Source organism: Chenopodium quinoa, unplaced genomic scaffold, assembly GCF_001683475.1.
Source record: "Chenopodium quinoa cultivar QQ74 unplaced genomic scaffold, ASM168347v1, whole genome shotgun sequence".
Lineage (NCBI taxonomy): Eukaryota > Viridiplantae > Streptophyta > Magnoliopsida > Caryophyllales > Amaranthaceae > Chenopodium > Chenopodium quinoa.
Genome location: NW_018743689.1, coordinates 660,343 through 686,578, shown reverse-complemented (window position 1 = coordinate 686,578; position 26,236 = coordinate 660,343).

Sequence of the window (26,236 nt, the reverse complement as noted above, 5' to 3'; positions counted from 1 at the left end):
TACTCCTAGAAAGGAGCATTCGTCCAAGAAGCCAGCCCAAGCTGGCAAACAGAAGTCGGTCAGGGACCGTCAGCCAACTCCTCATACCTGCCCCTAAGGAGAAGGCCCGGCCCCAATTTGACCTTACTCGGCTCCGTTTCCCAGAAACGATCACAAGAAAACCCATCCGGCACATACAACCTGATGGTAGCAAGAAAACGTTCTCTGACGCTCGGCAATACATTGAGGAGAAGAGAACCCAACTATCAGAGTCGGCTTCAACGTCGACTTATCATGATAGCTTTCGGAATACCTCTGTGAGGTGTTCCCATTCTGTACATGAGACTCAACAAGCAGCCAATGGGTTCAGTCTGGTCCTCATATGATTCAGTCGGCCCAGTACATGGCACAACCATTGTACCAGGCGCGCCCGTTTTACCTTACATGCAAGCTGCCCTCTTTGGATTATAGGCGGCATACGGCTATCAGCCGATGGACTGGCAGCTTAGGCTGCAACACCTTGGAGATCAACCCTCTGATTTCTTCAGGGAAATAACTGAAGTCGTACAACCGGCTAAAGTTTAAAATGTTCTGGTTGGAGCCTATGACGGGACCTCCAACCCAGAAGACCACCTGCTAGCATAAACCCACCTCATGTATTTACAGGGGTTGGATGATGCCGCATGGTGTCGTTGCTTTCCAGCCACCCTGAAGGGAATAGCCTTGCAGTGGTTTGGCAATCTGCCGGCTGGTAGCATAAATAGCTTGAAGACGCTTGCGTTCTTGTTTGCTTCAAACTTCTCTGTGAATATCCCTGCCAAAAAGACAAGTCTTGACTTGGGCAATGAACAATAGGAAGATAGAGAAGGCTTGCGTTCCTACGTCAAGCGGTTCAATCTGGTCTGAATCCAGATTCATGGGCTGTCTGATAAGGTCGCTTTCACAGACTTCTTTTAGGGTCTGAAGGACGACTCTACTTTTAAGTACGAACTCATCCGCAAACAAATCTTTACTCTGCAAGGAGCCTTGCGAGAGGCGGAGGCCTTTATACAGGCGACCGAACTCTGCTCCTCCAATAAGCAGTCGGACCATAAGAAGTCCGACCGGCAGAAAGAGAGTCGGCCTGCTCATCCGGCTCCTGAGCCAGAAGAGAGCAAAAAGAAAAAGCAAATCTGGACCATTGATAACTCTGATCAACCGGCCCAGAAGAAGAAAAAGGAGTGGAAACCGTACGTTCCAAGGTATGAATTCCACAAGGACTGCTGCTCCATCCTCTTGGAAATTAAGGATCGGCTGACTCTTGAAAAGCCGACTCCTATGAAAGGTTCCGCTGAAAATTGGAACAAAAACAAGCATTGCCATTTCCATGAGGGTGTTGGCCATGACACGAACGACTGCTTTACTCTCAAGCGGGAGCTCGATCGTCTGGTCGATAAAGGACAGCTGAAGTCCTATGTGAAGTCCAAAGTGACTTCAAAGGCAAATCCGGGGCAGTCCAAGAAAAAGACTCCCCAGCCAGCTGTGAGTGCCGAAACTGATGAAGATCCGGTATACACCATAGAAGGCGGATTTGCTTGTGGTGGCCCGACCATTCGGGGCACCAAGGACCATCTGAGAAAGATGGTCAACTCTGTTGAGGAAGGGGATGTGGCAGGCACATTCACCTTCCCAAAAGTTGTCATCACCGAGCAGGACAGAGGCAAAGTCCGTCGGCCGCATGATGACTCTGTTGTCATTGAGTGCAAGGTCGCCAACCAGTTAGTTGGCCGAATTTTGATTGACACAGGAAGCTCCTCTGACCTCATTAGCCTCAAATGCTTATCCAATCTCAAGTACAAACCGGATAGCATTATGGAGGTCTCCCACACCCTTGTTGGGTTTGGGGGAGGACTTGTGCACCCAGTCAGACGAATTGACTTACCTGTCCGCCTAGGAAGCAGGGGAGACGGTCGGCACATGACCATCCGTTTCCTAGTGGTTGAAGAGCTCACAGCTTACAACCTCATATTTGGTCGTCCCACTCTTAACGAGTGTAAGGCCGTCATCATCCCTTCTCTCATGCTACTCAAGTATGAGAAGGATGATTGAACAGTCGGTTCCCTAAATGGGGACCAAAAGACGGCTCGAGAGTGTTACCTCTCGGACATCAAGCCCGCGGCCGTAGCATCTGGTCGGGGCAAGCAAACAATCGACCTTGACGATGTCGAGGAAGACTGATAAGCTGGTGGTGGTAAAAAAAGAAAAACAATAGCAATCACTAACCGGGGAACGGTCGGATGACCTCTGTCCTCAGCCAAATGGTGAACACATTGATATCCCTCTGGACGAAAGCCGTCCAGAATGGACTGTTAAGGTGGGGACGGTTGCATTTGCAAAGCTGGGTGAAAGCCTTCCCCAACTACTTAGAGAATCCAAAGACATCTTTGCCTTTGAAGTGGAGGAGATGCCAGGCATCAGCCCGGATTTCGTTGTCCACAAACTCGCCGTGGATCCTAAAAAGAAGCATATCCGGCAAAAGAAAAGAAACCATGGCGAAGAAAGAAGTCAGGCGGCGGCTGCCGAAGTAAAAAAGCTGTTAAATGCCAAGTTCATTTTGCCGTGCAATTTCCCTAAGTGGGTAGCTAACGTTGTGTTAGTAAAAAAGCCGAATGGAACTTGGCGGATGTGTGTTGACTACACAGACCTCAACAAGGCATGTCCAAAGGATAGTTATCCATTGCCTAAGATTGACAGTCTGGTCGACTCAACAGCCGGACATGCCTTGATGAGTTTTATGGACGTCTATTCACGTTTCCATCAGATCCCCTTGTGGAAAAAAGATCAAGAAAAGACGACATTCGTCACTGATCAGGGGTTGTTCTTTTATACGGTGATGCCGTTTGATTTGAAGAATGCGCCTGCTACTTTCCAACGAATGATTAACACGGTCTTCATTAACCAAATCGGAACGAATGTAGAGCCGTACATTGATGACATGATAGTCAAATCCAAACAACAGGCGGATCATCTTGCTGATCTCCGAGAAACATTCGCCACACTCAGGCGGCATAAGGTCATGCTTAACCCAAAAAAGTGTGTCTTTGGTGTTGAGTCTGTGAAGTTTCTCGGATTTTTTATTGACCAAAGGGGAATAAAGGCCAACCCTGAGAAAATAGAGGCGGTAATCAACATGCAGTCGCCCTGTACTGTAAAGGAAGTGCAAAAGCTAACAGGTTGTCTTGCGGCCTTGGGGAGATTCCTTAGTCGGTCAGGCGACAAGTGCCTCTAATTTTTCCAGGCAATAAAAAAGTAGACAAACTTTGAATGGGGGGATGATGCAGAGGAGGCCTTTCAAAAGCTGAAAACTCATTTGCACTCTTTGCCGAGGCTTGCCAGTCCTTTTCCCAAAGAGAAGCTCTTCATGTACTTAGCCGTCTCTGATCATTCCCTCAGTGCCGTTCTCTTAACTGAAAGAGACGACATCCAGCTGCCGGTGTATTTCATTAGCCGTGTTCTGAGAAATTCGGAGCTTCGGTACCCCATGGTTGAAAAATTCGGCCTTACCCTTTACATGGCCATCAAGAAGCTTAAACCCTACTTCTTGGTGCATGCGGTAGAAGTCTATACTGACCAACCAATTAAACGACCACTCACAACCTTGGAGTCTTCTAGACGAATGCTCAAATGGGCGATTGAAATGCAAGGATTGGAAATCACTTACGAACCAAGGAAAGAAATAAAGGGGCAAGCATTCGCCGACTTTATTGTGGAAATGACAAGGCTGGTTGCTCCGGATGATACTAGTCAGGTTTTGAAAGTGTATGTGTATGTGGATGGCTGTGGTGCAGGAATTATCTATCAGTCTCCTGAAGGAGACAAATATGAGTATGCACTACGGTTCAAGTTCCAGGTCTCTAACAATGAGGCTGAGTATGAAGCCCTGCTTGCTGGCATGCAGTACTGTAAGGCAGCAGGGGCAAAGAAAATCGACCCCTGCTCGGATTCACAACTGGTCGTACTCCAAGTCAATGGGACGTACGAGGCCACTCATCCGGCCATGATTAAATACTTGCAGGCGGTCAAGGATGAAGTTGGGACACTCGAAGAATTTAATCTAAGTCAAGTGCCCAGGTCTTCAAACAATCAGGCGGCGCCTTCATGTGAAACGCCTCGGTCAGTTTTCTAGGAGGTCATGGAAAGAAGAAGTATATCTGAGGAAGACCCTATTGGAATTCTTGACCGAAACAAAACCTGGATGGACAGCATCAGGGCCTATCTCGCAGACGACACACTTCCTGACTCACCACATGAGGCGAATTTTATGAAAAAACGAGCGGCTAACTTCGAGTTGCGACAAGGAGAACTCTTCAGGGCTAGCTTTTTGAAACCCCTGTTGAAGTGTGTTACCCCTGAGAAGGGTAAGGAAGTCCTCGAAGAGTTGCATTCGGGATTCTGCGCCTCTTATATAGGCGGTAGATCCCTTGCTGCCAAGGCCAGGCAGCTTTACTTCTGGCCAACTCTAGAGTCGGATTCAATGGAAATGATAAAAAAATGTGACAAGTGCCAAAAATTTGGCAAGCTCATCCATCGTCCGGCCACAGACCTGATGGCCATCCACAGCCCAATTCCCTTTGCCAAATGGGGCATGGACATACTTGGGCCTTACACCACGGCTCTAGGCGGCAAGCGCTACATATTTGTAGTTGTGGATTACTTTACCAAGTGGGTAGAGGCGGAGGCAGTCAAAAACATCAAGACAAAAGATGTCATTTCCTTCATCTGGAGGAACATTATCACTCGCTTTGGGGTGCCCATGTCTATGGTTTTTGACAATGGTCCTCAATTTGAGACGCCTCAACTCAAGACTTGGTTAGGAGAGCAAGAGGTCTCAAGCTTCTTTGCATCAATCGGCCGGCCTCAAACAAACGGCCAGGTTGAAGCCTTCAACAAGTTAATCTCATACGGGATTAAAAAGAAAATTGAACGGGCTGGTGGTCTTTAGGCGGATGAATTACCACACGTCCTCTGGTCCATCAGAACGACTGCTAAAGGGGCAACTGGAGAAACCCCGTTTCTCATGGTGTATGGAGCAGAAGTTTTTCTGCCTATTGAGCACTATGAGCCGACTCTTCAAATCATGTTGTATGATGAAGAGGCGAACTGGGAGGCCATGCTCTTAGCATTGGACTCACTTCCAGAGCGCAGGGGCAATGCTGTCTTGCGTCATTAGATATACCTTCTGAGAATGACTCGGGCTTACAACAAAAGAGTACACAAGCGTCCTCTCAAAGTGGGGGACTTTGTGCTACGGAAAATGGAGGCATTCGGTAGGGCAAATGAATAGGAAAAGCTAACCCCAAATTGGGAAGGCCCCTACCGAATCTATGAGGAAGTAAGAGATGGCACCTACCGCCTGGAAGACCCAGACGACAGGCAGCTGCCTAGAACTTGGAATGTAGATAACTTGAAAAAGTACTACTTCTAAGTACGAATGTAAAGACTTCAATTTTGTTATCTCAAGTTTTGTTAATGAGAATTTGCCTTCATTTCCTAACTTGTCTTTAATAAAGTTTCTTAGTGTCGCCTGTACAAAGTACAGATGGCCAATGCGTTTGGAAAGCGTCTGTCCCAACAGCAGCCGCCCCAATTCTTCTGAAGGAGCCGATTGCTTTAGAACAGTCGTTCCTACGAAATTCATTAAGTTAATAGGACTAAGGCCAAATAAAATAATGATGAAGCCCATGGCCGGATATTAATAAACAAAAAGAGACCGAATGGTCATAGTCTGCTCTAACATGAGTATGACCGTCTGCTCCAACATGAGTCAGATAACCGGCAACGTCCATTCGAGCGAATTCGTCGAGGAGAAGCATCTCTCATTTGGGTGGCACATTGCTCTACAAATATGACAAGCGGCCCTACCGAATGCTAAGGCAGCATTCGCAGTCATTTCTTTTAATCGAAAGTAAAATCTAAAAGGCCTGAATTTTCTAACTGTTCTAGCACAGCTCGAAAATGGTCACTATTTCATAAGTATAGGCTAAAGAGGCATTAAGCCGGATGCGCCTGTTTTTGCCCAGGGGCAAAGAAGGCGGAACATTCTTGTTAATATACAAGTTTACTTAGGCACCTAATGAGGCTTTTGACCGGATGACGCCTGTTCTTTGCTTTTAGGGCAAGACAGGCGGCCAATTCTTTTTAAAGACCATTTGCTAAGTTATAAACTTATCTTATCTCAAAGAGGCCTATGGCCGGATGCGCCTGTTTTTAGCTCACGGGGCAAAACAGGCGGAATTTTTCCCCTAGCAAAATTTGCTAAGTTGGAAATTTGAGTTTTGTTTGAGCCAATGGCCGAATGAAAAATTTAAGTTGCCAATTCTGGATGGACGTCTGCCGAGTGGTTTAAGGCAATCACCATAGTGATTAATTGACTTAGAAACCATGAATACTCTTCTAAGTATCAATAATTTCCAAGTCAATCAATCCAATAAACCGAAACCACTCGACATCCGTCCAGGGGCAAGAACATTCGCATGGTATACAGGTTATAATACTTAGCCTAAAACTTGCAATGAAAAATTCAAAAATGCAAAGGACAACAATATGAATAACTTCAGCCAAATGGCCGAATGATTTAAATTAAAAAGACCAATCGCCATTAGACGACTGGTTAAGATTGTTTTCTAGCAAAGCTAGAGAAATTGTCAAAGTACCCGACCCCTTGGTCGGTAAAGAAACATCAATACTCGGCACGCAGGCCGGAAAAGCAAGTACATGGCCATTCGGCCGCAGAAAAAATAAAAAGCTTAAGTGATCAAGGGAGAGTCTCTTCATTGGCAGCCGGCCTGTTGCCCTTCGGCTGCTCTTCATCATTTTGCTCTCGCTCCTCCACCTGATCTTCCTCTTCTCTGCCAGAGGACGACTCCCCAGAAGATTCGGACCCAGAGCTATCCTCGGCCTCAGCAGCAGCCCTAGCTTCATTCTCAGCCTCGTTAAGAAGGCGAGCGTCCGAGTCCAAGTCTGATAGTCCGAGTCCGGCTGCACAGCCGCCCAAGTGTCCCGCATGATGGCATCATAGTCGCTCATCATTTGCTTAACAGAGCTTCTCTCTCTTGTTCAGCTACGGACTCTAACTTGGTCTTCAGTTGATGCTCCTGGTTGGTGAGGCGCTTCTCCAGGCGGCCCACCCTCTGCTTGGCTCTCTCGGCCCCTTCCTTGGCATCCTGAAGAGGCTCGAGCTTCTCCTTAAGACTTTTGATTTCTTTCTTAAGGGAAGTGATGTGCAGGCGGGCCGAGTCCAAATCTTTCTTCACCTGCATATTGGCTTCCGCCTGCGAATACATCATATCAAGCGTTAGAAGCTCATTTTGAGGAATATCAAATTGAGCTCGATCCAAGGCGGACTCGGCCCGAGCTTTAGCGGCTGTTACCTCTTTGGACTTGTCCTTGAGGGGATGCTTGAGCTCTTGGACGCGCAGCATGGCCTGCAAAAGAGCCGAATAGTTAAAACCAAGAGGATAAAGACTTGAACAAAAAAAAATAAAAAAAAAATAAAAAAAAGAAGAATTTCTCAAGTTAAGATTCACACCTCGTAGAGGTTCCCCTAGATGCCATCCAAGTCCAGAGTGCCGACCCCTCTGACAGACGCTTTGTCGTCAGGATTAACCGCCCTCAGCATGGACTTGGCCATCTGGATTACAGTCGGCCTCTGCACAGGGACTGAGAAGGAAAGAGAGTTAGAAAAATAATACAAATACATCTAAATGGAAGAACAGAAAAGGCGAATGGTTTTTACCGTCGTCCTGTGGTTCCTCCTCTTTCCCCAGACTCCTCCTCTCTCCTGCTGAGCCGACAGCAGTGGTGGGTTGCTTGAAGCCACCCTTCTATGTCCTTTGGACATCCGGTTTGCTGATCCCCCTATCAGCTTCGAGAGAAGAGGCGTCTAGGCCCCTCTTGGGCTTCTGAGCAATGTGCTTCCGGCCGCCCTTGCCGGATGCGCTAACATCACCCGCCCTTGTCATTTGGATTTTAGGGTTGGATGGTTTTGAGGGAGATTTGGTAGGGGCACCCTACATCAACACAAGATAAAACAAGTCAGAAATCATTCGGAAAAATTTAGCATTAGTCGGAAATGGCTAGCATAACAAGTTCTCACCTTGGGGGTGCCGCCAGTTTTCTGCTCATCCACCTTAATGTGGGTGGTTGCCTCTGCCCTGTTTAGGACATTTGATCTGTATCGAGCAGCAGATACAACTGGCTTCCTTGAGGCCGAAAGCTTCTCCATTTCCTTGTCTGCAAAAATGAACAAGTGTTAGCACCATCAAACAAGTATTGAAAAGCAAAGTGAAATTGCATATTAAACAGACGGCCGACTACCTCTCGGTATTTCAGATCTTAGCCCACAGGCGGCTAAGAACGTTCCCTCCTCAAACCATTTGTACAAAGGGAGATAGCATTGAGGGGTGACCTCTTTGTCCCCCTCATCATTCGTCCTCACGGACACGGTAAACAACCCTTTGTCCGTCATCTCCTCCTTCGCCCGCCTAGGAAGAGGCGGCAATGCACTCCTGCCTGCTAGGAGAGGTGGATTCTTATTCCACCTGTTATACTTTTGGTTCAGGCGGCTGTCGGCAGACTTGACTATGTAAAACTTAGTCCTCCAGTCTTTTCCACTTGTTCTCTTTGCCAACAGCCATCATGTACCCCTTGAAAGTGGTCAAGGTGTACCAGCCCTCACCGCCCCCTAGCAGGCGCCCTGCTTAGATAGTGCATGTGAGTGAACGCTTCAAAGCTCGCCTCCACCTGCAGCATCTCACAGGCGGCAACGTACCCCAGAATATTAATCCAAGAGTTGGGTACAAGTTTCCAGATACCCAGTTGGTATCTATCCAAGATCCTTTCCACGGCTGGATGGAGAGGGAAGCGGAGGCCAGCTTGGAAGGCCGCTTCATAGCAGCTGAATGCTCTGTCCTCATACATAGCCAGGCTCGGCCAGGTAATGGTGTCGACCTTGTTAGGGACCGACAAAGTATAGCCATAGCCCAGAACGACTTTGCGCCTAATATTTGCAAGGCCGGATTCCATGGAGTTTCGCCTGCTGTGCAGAACATGATGATAGTAGGGGGCTCTCTCCAAGCGCCTGGAAGCGCTCGGCTCGGCCCAGCTTTCCCCCTTATCCACTGCCAGGGACTCCCTGGCAGAATCTATTTTCGTTCTTGCCTCCTCCGAAGTCATGGAGGCATTCTTTGAAGAAGATGACGAGGCCGACTCGTCATCAGAGCTCTCATCAGAACTAGGGGACCGCCGACTTGTGCCAGCGGGGTCCTCCCCCAGACTCTCTTCCGGCGCCTGTCCAGAAGGCCCGGGTCGATATTTTTCATCCGCCTTCTCCAGGATTCCATCACTAGGAGTTCCAATAGATGTGGGCGAATGGTAATAGGGGGGGTTGGAGGAAGATAAGAAGGGATGTTAGGATGCTCCAACACCTCACTTCGAGGTACTCTTATTGAGCCGTCGGAATATACAGTCAACCTATTCGAATGGTAGAAAGTTCCATCGGATCTATATTTTCTTGTTGTTCTTTTGGTTCTGGACATAGTGTCCTGCACAGACACGGAAACGGTCGGATTCGGAGAAGTTCGCAAAGCAGGGTCTTTGGCCAAGCATTCGGCACTGCTAGTTCAAGATTACGCCGTCCTCGGTGACCGGCTGATCACTATCCTATGTCGATTGGGAAACCATTTTTTCGAAAAAAAAGAGAAGAGAAAATGAAGAGTAAAAGAAAAAATAGGCGTTACCTTTAGAAGAACGGTCGGACAGTTGGCCGAGTGTCGGATGCTTGAACAGTTAAAACACTTAGTAAATTTTGAGATTCTTTAAGTAAAAAAGTCCAAGATTCTCCAAAGATTCGCAAAGGTGTAAATCTAAAGGGGGGGTTAAACCTTACTATTTACAAGGGGGTAAAACCCTAAAAATTTTCCCTCCAACAGTAACTTTTTGAATCCGACCACACGGATACTGACACCTGTCACAGGTGCCACGTGCAATACACGTGACCCCTGTGAGGGGCAAATGATTTGGGTATTTTATACCCTGCCAAGTGGCTTAATCATAGCATGACACGTGTAACTGGAAGGGGCACTTAGTTGGACCATCCAGATGGTGACACCTGTCGAGCAAATATTGCCCCTTGGGATTGACGACTTTCAAGGCCCAAATTCCAAGGGGCCCTTAAAAAACGGCGTGCCCTAATAACTAGGTCACCAGATCCTAGGGAAATTCTTACATTTATGACAAGACAGAGAATATACACGCAATATGAGACAACACGTCACTTACCACAAGCTGTCATTTTCAAGGAACACATATCATTTTACCTGAGCTTGGAATCCAAGCAGATAAACTTTACTTCCGCACGTTTTATTACCGAACTCTTACTAACTTAATCTTCGGAGGCGGACCATCGACCATCCGGCGGTCCGTTTGCTTTGCAGGTGTAGGCGTCCTTTGTTGAATCCAGTCTCAGTGTTGTAACTCTCCCAAGGGACAAAAACCCCCGAAAAAACCTTCACGGGTCAATCGTTGTTGCCTTCGTTGTCCCTTAATTGTGGGTGCCTTAAATGACCCGTGAACGGTTTACAAGTTCCTTAAAAACTTGTTGGCGGCTCCCTACTTTCCTTGTCCCTAATCGTGTCCTTTATCGTATATGTCAATTCCCACTTCCTATGAGTGCCAAGCATATTCACCACATGCTTTAACGTAGGCGCACTTCGAGCGACGCCTACAATTCGGCGACTCCACTGGGGAGGATTCTTGGTTATTTATCGATTTGCGTGATCGGTATTTAATTAAGATGAGTGGATGAGACTTGAATCATTCTTGAAGAATATTCCTGTGATTTAATTGGCATTGTCACATATGCATATGCATTTTAGCTTACCCATTTTTCCACAATAGTACGTGTTCTACATATGTGGCTAGCCCGGGGGATTTATGCTCTATCAACTCGAAAACGCTCATGGCAATAAGGGTTCATCCGAGTTTTTAAATCCTCCCAAAGCATGGAGTCAAGTTCTATTTCATCACGAACTTGCGGAGCCACCCGTTGGCATACACCCTCAAGGGAGGCTGCCTTGCTAACGCGTCCAAACTCTTAACCATGGTACCCTTTGACACCCAAAAGCTTGACCATAGTCCAACATAGAACTTGACTTTAGGTTGCGAACTTCATTGCATCATGTGTGACAATATGCTTATGTGTGCATTTTTTTATTATTTTTTTTCTCTTATCAAACCCCTTTTTTATTATTAGAGTCGAGCCATAGATTTTTTTTTTTTTTTTTGAGTCCCCCGGATTTTAACTCCCGTATACTACACAAGAGTCAACTTGTTTTGGTCATAGCCAGAGTTCTAGAAAGAGTTACGTGTTTTGCAACCTATGGATATGTAGCCCCGGGTTTATCTTTCATTTGGCATTGTTTTCGTCACAATCAAAGTCACAGATAAAAATTTATAACCGATATACTACAGCCTTTCCAGTTTAGGTGTCTTTTTAGCGTCAACTTTCTTTTGATTTATTCTTAAATTTTATTTTTATATCTTTTCGTGTCAAGTTAGTATTAGCCAATTCCTTTAATCCGTGTCAACTCATATAACATAGGATTATAGATTTTTGTTTTTATTTATTTATTATTTTTATACCCATGAGTGATAACTCTTCTAGAATTCTAGTCCTCTTCCTAGTTTCTTGTGATCAATTTATGTGCTAACCTTAACATGTGTTCTTTGCCTTTGATTGTGGTTGATCTTATTTATGACTAATGATTGCCAATGGACCGTTTTCACCTAGTAAATAGCATAAACATTAAAATTGAACAAAATTAATCAAGTTAGTTTGTATTTTAGTCTTCTGTGCTATTTGGTCATTGGGTCCTTTGTTTTTCACAACGTCCTCATGTCTAGCCGTGCGATCTTACCACAAGTTTTAATAAACTCACCTAATCACACATGTTGAGTCATTGCACGCACTTTGTCTTCAAGTAATGCACTATATAGTTTATGATCGTTTATTTTCCGTCGTAATAGAAATGAGTGGAGTATTTCCCATCAGTTTTCAAAATTGTTTCATACACTCTTCCTTTTAAATCCGAGTATTGAGTAAATGCATTAAGTGAGTTCTTCCTTACACAGTACTTGAGTCTAAAATCACTATGCGATAGTTGGAAGAATAAGGGGAACGTCACTCCTTCCTTCTTTCCTTCCAATCAAAGCATCAACAACAAGAAACATTTTATTCACCAGGTGGCAAGAACTTACTTGTAAACAGCCATGAAGACAATGCACGATGCATGCTTCTCACCATGATTTCTTGTTTTCTTCTTCTTTTGTTTCAAACCCTTCCCCCTAAAAAGTCTAGCATAGGCTCTCCTTATCCATGTGTCTATGTGTCACATTTCTTACCTTCTTCATAAATGAGTATCTCTTTCTTACATTTGATCATGTGACTAGCAAATAATCAATTGCCAAACTAAACACAAGGTACACCAATGACTTGAGGCACCTTTGCAACCCATTCATTCCCCATAAACCATTCAATCACATATCCATTTTTTCATCAACCACTTTGAGCCTCGTCTAACATTTGGCCTTCATTTCTTCAACTCACATTCACTTAACCTGGGATCGGAGGATGTGTAATTATATAACATTAAAAAAGCAAGTAAAAAAAAAGGCAGCAAAGCAACAATAAAACAATGTCTAAAGCCAAGTGTTCCAATGTCTTTGATATGTACACGTCTCAAATTGCGTCTCTCATCAAATGCTTGGTACCGTGCCTGAGAAACATGAATGCTAAGTGAGTGATGGACCGCGTGATATGAGATTGTCTACATTGATTCAAAAGAATAAAAAAAAATCAAAACAAAAAAAATATATATATATATATATATATGAAAAATAAAACTTGCAAAGTCTAATACACTATTGCATATCTTGAGGGATTCTTGAAAGGAATGGTGTCCTTCGAACAAGTGTACTATTCTGATAGCGGGTTTAGAATTATTAGAAAGCTAATATATTCAGTAAGGTCAAGTGATCGGAATGCTTGGGTGGAGGCCGCTTCCGATCAGTAATATTAATATAATTAATATTACAGCTTAATCTTGACTGAACCCTTCGGGTCACACCCAAGCAAAATATACTAACCGACTTGACGAATTAATTCGGAAGTAATTAATTCGTCGCCCGAGTGTTAAATATTTAGACGTCAGTAATTCGAGCTTGAAGCGTCGAAACCGATTGTCGGAAGTCGAGTCAAAAATAATAAAAAGACGAGACGCGCAAACGACCATATTCCCAAAATGCCCCTAGCATCGGAGTGCCCCGAGCATCCGAATGCTAGGGGCAAAAATGTCCAAGCATAGGTGGCTACCATGCGCACCAAGCCGAGCCTAGCATGGCTGGCTAGGTGCGTGCTAGCGCACCGTGCTAGCAGCCACGCACAGCAGCAGCTAGTAGCTGCGTGCACGTGGTGCGTGCAGCAGCTAGTTGCCGCAAGTTAGGCGTGCTAGCAGCGCACGCACTAGCAGCCACGCTCAGCAGCAAGCCCGCACCAAGTGCGTGGCTTGCACGCATAGCAGCAGCCCGCATCTTGGTGCGGGGCTTGGCTCGTGGCTGGGCCATAGGGCCGGTCACAATGGGGAAGCTTGAGGAATATGGGAGCAAGTTGGTAAGGACATGTGGCAGAAGGAGAGTATTAAGTGGGGAGCAAGTATGGTCCCCTACTCTCCATGTGGTCCTCACCAACCCATTTCACATGGTAATGCCACTTGTAGATTTATTATTAGTTTGCAATTTTAATTTAATTTAGCTTTAAATTAATTTGTGGAATTTCATGATCCCACATTGATGGGATAGAAATTCCCACTCATAGTTTCCTCTATAAATACCAACCTTGGGATTTGGAGTGAAGTGCTTGAGTGGGAGTTAGAAAGAGCATTCCATATTTTGGAAAAACTCTTAAACTCCATTAACACTTGGGTTTTGGTCAGACCTTGCTAACTCCAAGGTAGCGGTCCTAAAATGTCGTATTCGTCCTTTGTGGGTGGATACCGTTGGAGGCACGGCATTTGCGGTGCTCAAGGCTTTCAAGTAAGAGCCCGTTTTGAGAGGGCGAAGCTCGCTTCAAGGGTATGATTCGTTCTTCCTTTTCTTGTGTTTATTTATTGACAAGGGGAATACTAGATCGTTATATAATCTTCCCTCGGTCAAACTAAATTTATAAACACTTAACCAACCTAAATACAAGTATAGAGGCAAGTTAAAGGTCGAACCCAAAGGAACGGTAATGTTCAAGCACTTTCAATTATGCGCCTAAGCTAGGTCTAAGACGAAGGTAAGAGAGAATACTAACAACTAACAAAACAAGTAACCAAGGAAATAAAACACTAGGAACGGGGATCAACAAGTACTCATGTCAATTGCAAGAACTTGGGAAGAGCATGCCAATCAAAGGTTGTGAGGAGTAAATGATAAGAGCAATCAATAGGAATCAAAGAGCTATCTCCTAATTGTTAAGCTAGGGTTCACTATGAATAACAAACTAAGAGAATCACAATCAAAACCGATTGATAATTGCAATTCCTAAATCAATTGTTCATGTCATAAGCAATTACAATACAATCTAGCATATTTCGCAAGGCCAAATTAAATTACACACATGCAAACCTTCACTAATCACTTTTATCTCAACAATTAATCAACAAAATTCCAAAATTAATCACAATTAATCAACCATACAAGTTTCAACCAATTCCTAGCCAACAACTACTCAAACAACATCATCAAATCAACTATCAACTATAGAGAACAAGAATCAACAAAATATCAAAAACAATTACTCTAATCAAACATCAAATATCAAAATCAAACCAAACAAACATAAAATTAAACAAAGCAATTGAATGAGATATAGTTTAGAAATGCTCATTGATAATTTAGAAGATCTCCAACACAATTGTCACACTTGCATCTTCAATCTCTCATTCACCATTGAAATTCCTCACTTTCTCTCTCTAAAAGTACTCCTAATCTAGCCTAACCAAGAGAGAGAAGCTCTCTACCTAAGAGAGAGAAAACTATTCTAAAACTAAAGAAATACATGAATAAAAAATAAAGGAAACCAAAAACTATATAAACAAAAGGAGAAAACAAGCTTAAAATCGTTAAAGACCATAAACCCGCGCCCGCGGCCCAAGCCCGCACCCTCGGGGAGCCCTCGGGAAAACCGCGGGTGCTTACTGCCCAAATACGGCAGTTTGGGAGTTGCAGCAACCCCGCGCCCGCGGGTACTGTAGCCCGCGCCCGCGGCTGTTTTCCAAGGCCAACTTCAGAAGGCTGTACCTCCTGATCTAAGAATTGTATGAAGATGTGCGACCTATAATTGGAAAGATCTTCAAGTCTAGTTTCTAACCCAACTTGAATCACCCTAATCCGATCTGTAGAACTTGAGATATGACTAAAAGAATACACAAAGGTCCTATTTGATACTTTTCAATCCTTCGTTTTCCTTTGTTTCAAACTCAAATTCAATTCCGAAAAGTGCATATTGATCCTAGTTGGTGCTATTTTCAATTCCCATGCATATAGCCCATGACATACCTACAAAACAAGACAAAGAAATTGAGAAGCAAGAGAAATAGCCGAGAAGTGAATAAAATGATAAGAAAGCCATTAAAAGCATGCATTTCTCTAAACTAACACAAAAATACGCGAATCGAGCATTATTCTCTAAAAACACGACATAAACGACTACAAAGGAGTATAGAAATATAAAGAAAACATAGCCTAAAGGTGCCATAAATGGCACAGACCAAATTCCCCCAAGCTAAACTTTTGCTCGTCCTCGAGCAAAACGAAATCCAACCCAAGGGAAAATTGATGACATTATTCAAGCAAAGAAATAAACGAGAAAACTAGAGAAGATGGGAATATACGCTAACTCACTTTCGTTGGAATCAGGGTCAATTTTAGCAACTAAAGACAAGCCATTTAAACCCCTAGATCGCCCTAGAGGACGAGTGATGCTCTCGTAAGGGTATCCTAAGAGTTTACCCATAACTCTCATAATAATACAAACAGGGCAAAGCATGAAAAAGAAAACAAAATACAAGAAAAGAAAACAAATGTTCATGAAAGGACTTTTGCAAATGTACAAGCACAATGAATGCAAATCTTTCTAAACAAGTAAGGGAGTGCACGCTATAAGATACCTAAGGTTGATTGAAACATAAAAATGCTAAGCATAGGAACTAGTTATCACACTCCACTTTCATCCCAAACGGTCTTACCGCGTTTCCCCTAATAATCTCATATCTCCCCATAGTGAGCATCTTATAGATTCCGCGAAGGAGCCGGAAAAGGATCAAATTTTTGGGCTACTCGACATCTTGATTTCGCATTCCCTTTCCTTAGTCTACAACCTATGATTCCCTCCACCGATGAAAGACTCAACTCCTAGGTCCAAAGGTCTTCCCCAAGGTTGTAACGTAAGGCAAGAAGGGTTAAGGTAGGCTTAAAATTTAAAATTTGGTGGTTATCCTAAACTGTGAAGCAAAGACCGGCCAAATCTCAACATCAAACTTAAGTAATCACCAAACAAAAACGTATTAACACCCCCAAGCTTATTCAAAGCAACAACCTACAATCATTAGAACAAAAAGCGCAAGCGCATTCCCTCCAATAAAAGAAACATTGTCCTCAATGCATAGAAAGGAGAAAGACACTTCAATTTTTCAATTTTTTTTGAATTTTTTTGAATTTTTTTTATTTTTTTGAATTTTCTCATTAATAAAATTGTTTAGAATTTCCTTGAACTTCTTAAAAGCATTAGTCCTTGCCCTTTTTTATTAAGGACGGGTTTTACATAAGCATTTGCCATTATTTACCAAATATAAACAACTCAATTATGTGTACCAATTCGAACCAAACCCCAACTTCATAAGTCCTAGGTCAAAAGGACTTTCCCCAAGGTTGTAACATAAGGCATAAAGGGTGAAGGTAGGCTAAAATTTAAAATTTGGAGGTTTTCCTAAAGAGTGAAGCAAAAGGGTGATCAATCCTTAACAACACGATCAAGAAATCACCAAGCAAATGCAACACCCCCAAGCTTATTTGAAGCTATACTCACAAGAAATATATACAAAAAGCGTAAACGCTTCTCCCCCAAGCTTAAATGAAGCATTGTCCTCAATGCTTAGAAGGAGAAAAGAATACATCAAAATATTTTTGAATTTTCACTTTTTTCAAATTTTTTTTTCTTTTTTTTTTTACTTAAACTTGCAATGTCAAAATATTTTTGGAGTATAGCAAAAAAACAAAGAATTAAGCAAAGAAATAAAGATGAGAGAAAGTTAGAAAATTCTCATTGAATAGATGAGAAGAAGTTCCACAAAGTTGCTTCTTCAACCTCTCAAAAACTCCATGGAAATCCAAGCTTTCTCTCTCTACGCTACTCCTAAACTAACCCTAAGAGAGAGAAAAATAAAGGCTAAACTAATCTAATCTATCTAAAATAAAATGTTGATTGATAAGTTAAGTGAGAAAATAACCCCAAAGGGGTATTTATAATACAAGTTAAATAAAAAATAAAATAAAAGAAAGGAACTAAAAAGAAATAAAACTAAATAAAACAAATAAAAAAAACTACACTAAAAAACCAATAAAAACAAAACTTACAATAAAAGAAAATGAAAAGGAAAAAAGAAATCCCAAAACCCCACTAAAATTCCCACCCAAACCACGAAACATCAGACTACCCATTTCCCCTTCACTTTCGAATTTGGCTGCTCCAATTTAAACACCATCAGTCATCATCCCAAACAACCATCGTCACCGTTCATCAGCATCATCAACATCTATCATCCAAAATCGTGGTCGTCCGATCTTCATTAAAATCACGTGAAAAGCTCGTGATTGACCCACAATTGCGCGCCCGGATAGAAGTCGCACAGCAAGTCGCGCAAAGCTACTGCCTCAACTCCATTTTGGACTCCAATTGTGTGCGCCTTCTGACAGGGCTGTGCGCCCGCGTTTGAGGCTTGAGATGGTGAGATTGGGTGTTGTGAGTTGCGTGGCTATTAGGTGAGTAATTTGGTGGTGATTTGGGTGGATGTTGTTGATTAGAGGTGGTAATTGTTGTTGCGGGTTATGGTGGGCTGATGGGTGGTGTTGGTGGTTTAATTGGTGTTGCAGGGTCGAATTAAAGGTGGTACTTGCTGGTGGTTTTGGTGGCGAGATGGGAGGTGTGGCTTGGTTGTGCTGCTACTGGCAGCGTGGTGGTGATTGCTATTGGTGTTGGTGTTGTTGGGCTGATTTGGTTATTGGCAATTGTTGCTTTGGTGGCTGACGGTGGTTGATTGTGACGGTGGCTGTGTTGTGCTGAGATTGGTGGGAGTGCGTGGCAGGTGGTTGGAGGTGCGGAGATTAGTGGCGGCTGGTAGAAACAGGGGAGTTGCATGGTGGTTGGAGGTGTTGGGGTTTGTGTGAGGAAGCAGGGGAAGGTGATTGGAGGTGGTGTGTTTGGTTCTGTTACAGTTGGTGAATTGGGGGAAAGCAGTGGTGGAGCTGGTGGTTTGGGTGGCTGAAGGTGGTGGTGTGCGGCTGTTGCTTGAGGGAGCAGGGGTTGCTGGGTGTTGGTGTATTAGAGGTGAGGGGCTGCTGGTTGTATTTGTGGTGGTTGTTGATGGTGAGTGTGAATTGGAGGTGGTTTGGTGGTGATTAATGGCGGTTTTGGCGGTTGGTTGGTTAGGGGGAGCAACTTGTGAATGATGTTTGGCTTGAATTCGAGACTCCATTTATGACCCAAAACTTGAGACACGTATATTGAACCTCGAACCTTGGACCTCCGAGCACAATCCTACACAAACCAAGAAAACCGAGAGAAAAAGGGACAAAAACTAAAATAAAATAAAACAAGATAAATAAAGTAAAATAAAATGCTAAAACTAAAGAAATAATAAAATTAAATGAAATAAAATAAAATGAACTAGAAACTAAAAGAATATAAATAAAAAGAGAGAACCAGGAAATTATTAACTAAAACTACAAAGATAAACTAAAAACTAATAAAAACTACTAAAATACTCAAAATAAAGATAAAAGACGAGAATAAGCAAATAAAAGAAATAAAGAACAAAATGGGCTAAATTATTGTAAAATAAGCCGGAAGGCGACTCAATAAACAACCTAAAAGTGACATAAAATTTACCTATCAAGTACCAGATCGGTTGTGTGTGGAATTTCAGAAGTTGAACTTAGAGGTAATGGAGCGTGGTGAAGTGGCTAGGATGTTGAATGCCTTGGTGGTTCAACCATCCGTTATTTATGATGAGATGAGGGAAAGTCAATTGGAATATGAGAAGTTAAAGGCAATTAAGAAGAAGATTGATGAAGGAGAAGTCTTGGATTTCACAATTGGTGATGAGGGGATTATTCGATTTGAGGGAAGATGGTGTGTACCACAGAATCGTGGTGATTAGAAACAAAGATTGATAAAAGAAACCCATAATTCTCCTTATTCAATGCATTATGGAGGGGATAAGTTGTATAAGGACATGAAGAAGACTTTTTGGTGGCCCAATATGAATAGAGAAGTGGCTGAATTTGTGGCTAAGTGTTTAACATGTCAAAAGGTGAAGATTGAGTATCGCAAGCCTCAAGGAAAGGTCCAATCGTTGGAGGTGCCCAAGTGGAAATGGGATTCGATTTCTATGGATTTTGTGGCAGCCTTGCCAAAGACCAAGGCAGGGAATGACACTATTTGGGTAATAGTGGACAGGTTGACGAAGTTAACAATGTTCATACCCATGAGAAGTACTTGGACCATGGATCAGTTGGGAAGAGCATATGTGAAGTTTGTGGTTAAGTACCATGGGGTACCCAGGGATATCATTTCGGATAGAGATTCAAGATTTTTGTCTAACTTTTGGCAAAGTTTGCAAAAGGCGATGGGAACTATGTTTTTAATGAGCACAACATTTCACCCAGCGACAGATGGTCAAACGGAAAGAACGATTCAGATAGTGGAGGACATGTTGAGAGCTTGTGTGATGGAGTATCAAGGGTCTTGGGAAGACCACCTGGATTTGATAGAGTTCTCTTACAACAATAGTTACCATGCAAGCATTAGAATGGCATCGTTTGAAGCATTGTATGGTCGGAAGTGTAGAAGCATAGTGTTTTGGAATGATATAAGTGAGACTATGGTTCTTGAACCAGAGAAGATGAGGATATGGTGAAGCAGGTCAAGTTGTTCCAAGAAAAGATTAAAGTAGCCCAAGATAGACAAAAAAGTTATGCTGATTTGAAAAGGAGGGAAGAGGAATATGAAGTAGGAGAGAAAGTTTTCTTGAAAATTTCACCCATGAAAGGGGTGATGAGGTTTGGAAAGAAGGGAAAGCTAAGCCCAAAGTACATAGGGCCATATGAGATCATCTAGAAAGTGGGAAAAATGGCTTATAAGTTGGATTTACCTAAAGAACTAGAAAGGGTTCACAATGTGTTCCATGTAAGCCAAATTCGAAAGTATATTCCGGACGTGACACATGTGTTACAACCAGAAACTATTGAGATGGATAAGAATTTTACTTATGAGGAAACACCAGTAAAGATTCTCGACTCTAAGGTCAGGAGCACAAGGAACAAGGATGTGAGCATTGTGAAATTTCTGTGGTCAAATCAGAAAACTGAGGAGGCTACATGGGAAGCTGAGGATGATATCCGGAAGCGATACCCAGAGTTGTTTGCCTAAGGTTAGTGGTCAAGTTATGGGGACGTAAATCTTTTTAAGGGGGGTAGAGGGCGATAGAGTTTTGCGCGTTTGCTTTTTGAGTCATTTTTGAGTGATTTCGATTATGTCTTGATTTGGTTGGAGTCTTGAGTCGTGTTAGGATGTGCATGAACCAAAAATCTGAAATGAATTTCTTGAAATAAAGATTTGGGACCAAACCCTCGAAAATTAAAACCTTTCACTTCTAGGGCGAAGGCAACTTCGAATAATGCTAGGTGTATCTAGGTCTTGTGAATGCGGAATTTTGTAAGAAAAAGAGTAGGTTTAGAAAAGAGAGAGAAGCTTTAGCTTAGAGAGAAAGTTGATGATTCTAGATTGGAGGTTCTAGATGAGAATTGGTGAATGAAAACGGAGTTTTTAGAAGGCTATTTATAGAGAAAATCAGCCAAAACGATAGAAAATCGAAATAGAGTTCTAACGCGCAAAAACAAGGTTAGCGCTTGACGTTGACATTAGCGCCAGGTGCTAATAACTGGATTTTGGCGCTGATTAAATTTCTGACGCGTTTTCTGAAATCAGATCGAAATTAACCGTACAGGAGGATAAAATTGTATTTTCCTCAAAAAATTCTTTTAGTCTGATTAAAACTCTAAAAAGTCAACAAAAGTCAATTTATCAATGCTAATTGAATTAGGAATGAAAAGAACATCCTAGAAGAATCTGAAAAACTAAAACCATTCCTAATTGCATTAGGAATGATAAATCCATATTAGGCCCTCCCCTAGATCATTGGGCCGCATATAAGGCTCAAACTGGGCCCAGTTTAGTAATTTGGCCATAACTTCCTCAATATTCATCGGAATTGGGCTTATAATATATTGTTGGAAAGATGTTTTCAAGCCCTATCCAACAACACTAATATTGGACCCATATCATGGACCAAAAAAATTAGATTGGCTTTTTCCTTAAAATAGGTTTTCAAAAACAAAGAGAAAGGAAAAGAAATTAAAACTATCCGCAACACTGGATATTCCACACTTTCACTTCATTCGATTACGATTCGACGTGAAAGGTACTCATCACCGAGTTTGGTTTTGGGGAGACACAAATGGGTGTCTACATTAGGGAAAAGGTTATAATATCAAATAGGCTATTTATGATTCCTGCGATGCTTCCTATTTTCTTTCCTAATGGCATGTTAGTATCATCTTAGGGCTAAATCTTTGATTTTTATATGCTTAGTGACATTCTAGGGTTTGTTATTAATCTTGTTAGCATCATGCCTAGGATCTTGATTTTATGCTTTAACATGATTATGATTATTATTATTATTATGATCATGATTATTAGGTTGCTTGATTTTATTTATTGTTATTGCTTGATCACACCTTTTATGCATGTTTAAAGGGAATTGGTACTTGTAATCACGCTTAATAAGATAATTAATAATCTTGTTAGGGTTAATATGATTATAATTCAAGTGATCTCCAATAATAGTTTTGTTTTCGCATTAATATTCAATCAACATAGATAAACAGGTATAGGGTAAACCTATTGATTGCATGTTAGTTAAAAAGCGCACATGAATACGATCAGAATTAAGTAGAGGCCTATTATTAGGGCTGTTTTGGGTGTTTTTGTCCCTCGGGAGAATTAGGTCACAAAGATTGGTCCGGCTGAGATGTATCTGCAAAAACAACGGAGACCCTGGGTGGTGTAGCTCTACCTCTGACGATCAAATTAGTTACTTTAAGAAGAATAAAGAGTACGGAAATTTAGTTGGGGATCTGCTCGGATTCCAAGCTCAGGTGTTTCTTTGATGAGAGAGAAAGTAGGTGTTATAAATGATTCAATGTGTCCCCAAAATAGGGAAATACCTCCCTATTTATAGGGTTGTTGGAAAGTGTGCCCCTATCTAGGTCACTAGACCTAGATTTTAGCGGGCTGCGCCGTTTTACGTCGCTTCTTTGGATTTGGGCCCTTAAAGGCCGCCATTTCAGGGGCTTATCTGAAGGGGCCACGTGTCAAGAGGGCATTGGGCCACTTGGACCATCCTGAACTCGCCACGTGGCCTCCTCTCATTGGTCCACATGTCTAGGGTATTTTTACCCTAAACATTTGCCCCACACAGGGGTCACGCGCATGTCACGTGACGCTAGAGACACGTGTCCATCCATCAAGGGTGAACAGTAACAACGGATAGTAAAATTTGAAATTCAAACGGGGATGCCCTCGTTTTCACCTTCTATAAATAGAAGTTTACCCCCCCCCCTTTCTCTCACTTCACTTTCACTTGAATTTTCTTGAGAGCGAAAAAGGAGAATTTTAGAGAGAGATTCTCCGCTTCCGTCTGCATCAGAGTTTTTAGGATTCCCGTCTGCTAACTTTGCAACACCCGGTTCACCGACTGTAGCTGTTTTCAGATTTTTCAGAGCTAAAACAAGGTAACTGCCGGTACCATCTTTAGTTTTCCTTTTTCAAGTTGTATACGTTCTTTTTCCGCCTGTATACATAGTTTTAGAAATTAAATGAGTGGTCAATCCACACACTCGGCATTGCCTAGGACACTTAGCCAGTCTCCCGGAACGGGTGAGTCTAGAACAGGGGGTGCCTTTTCTAGACTGTCGGAATTGATGTGCTCATCTCCGAATTCTTCCCTCTCTGTGTCTGTGCAGGACACAATGGCCAGAGTCAAACAGACGGCCAGAAAGTCTAGGAGCCGGCGCAATATGGAAGTGCCAGCCGATGAGGTTGTTCTGGATGGGAAACATGGGGATTTGGAGGAGAGCAGCAACTCTGATGAAGAGGCTCCCACTTCTTCCGGGAGCTCTGACGTACGGGAGGTAGGCGGTGAAGAAGCCGCCTCCTCTAATGGATCCGGCGGTGAAGAGGCCGATGAAAGATCGAGGGCCGAAACTTCTGGCTCTGATCAGGATAATTTTGCGCCTGACTGGCAGCAGCCGGCGAAGGTCGCTGACAACCCCAACCCGAAAAGGATTAGGATGCTTCCGGGTGACATAGCCTGTTAAAGAGCGGTTTTAGAGCTTTCAAAGATAAGCACCCCATTGGAAAGGGGTAGGATATTATCGTCCCGCCTTCTGATGCAGTAATGGCATAGGACGATGACATTGATAATGCAGACCACTATTTCGTCTGCTACGAGGCGGTTATAGAAGCCGGCCTCCGGTTACCCCTTTATCCGGGATTAGGAAAATCCTAAAGGGGTATGATCTGGGAGTTTGGCATTTCACCCCCAACTCATGGGTGAATATTTTAAGTTACATTTCCGCCTGCGAGTTCCAGAACTTAGCTCCCAGCTTCTCCGCCTTCGCTCATATGCATTACTTGAGTAAGGCCCCAGGCGGTCATGGGGCATGGTATACTCTTTCTACCTTGCCCCAATACATAATGAGTTTGGACAAGGTGTCCAAGTGGACAGGGTGGTAAAACAAATTCTACTTAATCTCTTCGCCAACCCTGAGACACAACCGGACACTGCGCCGGCACAACCAGGAACCGGTTCTTCTTGGCAGGAAATGCCCTATCCCGGCGCTCTCCATTAGGGTCCGAGAGCAAAATGAAGCTGGGTTTCTTTGAAACCACTACTGAGCCCATGGGGGATAGGACTCATATTATTGTTCAAAAAAAATGGATCCCCTACCCGGACTACTTCAAGGACGAATGCTTCTTGTTCGCCTATGGGTTAAGTCCCACGTTCCTCAAGGATAGATCCACTTGCCTCCAGAATGTTTGTTATTTTATTTTTATACTACAAACTTTTCATTATTTTTTCTAACTTGTATTTTCTTCATGCAGCCGACGCCTTGAAGATGGTTGACCCAGCCAAAACTCCGGCTAAGTCAGCGGCGCTACTGCGCAAAGAAGCTGCTATTGCAAAGAAAGCAGCCGTTGAAGCCAAAGATTCCAAGAAAGGCGGGGTAAGACCGCCTGACTTAGTATATATTATTATTAATTTTTTTTCAAAGGTAGTTTGCCGGTTGGGTATATTTAACTTCTTAATTTGCAGGACTCTGTAAAACGGGTGCCTTAATCCTTCTCCAAGCTTTTCAAAGGCTAAGGGGAGGATCTGGAAAAGGTCCCGGCTGCCAAGACCGCTAGGAGGGACCCCCCAGTCAACTTCTACTACCAAGACAGATCGTCCCACGACCGGTGGCAAGTCCCCTTCTGCAATGAAGATTCTGAGCGAAAGCTCAGGGCGCTCGCGGAAGAATGCGCCGGATGCCTCTACGACATCGAAGGGTGGCCATCCATCTAATGTTGCAGCTGGTGCAGCAACAACTATGGAGGGGATTCCCACACCCCATCTGGATACCTAGGGAAAGGGAAAGATTAAAATACCTTGGCCACTTGACTTCATGAGAGTCAAGACTAAGGTAGACCCCTCCGGGGGTTCAGTTAGCAGCCGGCAACGAATGAATGCCAACTATGCAGCTTCCTTCTCACAGAGTACTTCTAATTTTGGTGATGATCATACATCCGACGAGCCAGATCTTGTTGGTTTCGCCAAACTGATGGTGAGGACCCTCACCCGGTCGAAGAAAAATTCCATACCTGATCTATAGGTAGTGGACTTTGACCGGATAATGGGCCAGCTGGCTGAGCTAAAGAATCCTAACTTTAATTATGATATTTTTCTTCATTTTTACTAAGTATGTCATAATCCGGCTGCTCTTTTCTTAGGTAATGCTGAGAGTAGATGGGCTCCGAGGCCCCTTTAGGCGGAAGCAAGAAGAGGTAAATGACGCCAAACAGAGGGCCCTTGAAAACCTCAACTCTGCTTAATATGCTAATTATATGTGTGATTTAGAGATTTAAGCAGTAGAGTTGAAACAGGAGGAGCTGATCCGGAGCTTGACGACCGCAAATGATGAAGCCACCAGCCACGCTAATGACCTTGAGCAAAAACTGAAGGATGCTCAATCTGAACTCAAGGCATTAGAAGATGCTGATAAGGAGAACACCAAACTCTGGGCTGATGTCTCCCGACTGGGGGTAGAGATCGTTAATCTGCGCAACAAGCAGTCGGATGAGATCGCCCAGAGCAAAAACGACTGATGGAAGAGAATGAGCGGGACAATGCAGCCCACCTAAAGATAGCTCGGGGCTCCTCTACGCGGATGTAGACTTTGAGGTCTAAAAACTTAGGTATGATTACGCCACAGCGGTTTACGATGCCCAAGTGCTGGCTGAGGCTTCTCCGCCTCGCTTCCAAGATTGGGCTGCAGAGCTAGGATATGAAGTCTCAGACAATGAGGAGCCGGCGGAGGAAGAGCAAAATGAAGGTGACTGGCCTCAAGTTGTTGATGGTTAATCTGAAGCCCTCCACACCGGTCAGGGCTAGATGGAGTAGAAGCCTCCCCTTCTGCCTTGAATCAGCCTCCCCAATTCAACAGCAATATGCCAACTCTTTTCTTTGTCGGCTTGTATGCCGAGTTATATTGTATTTTTATCAACTATGGAGTTGGGTAGACA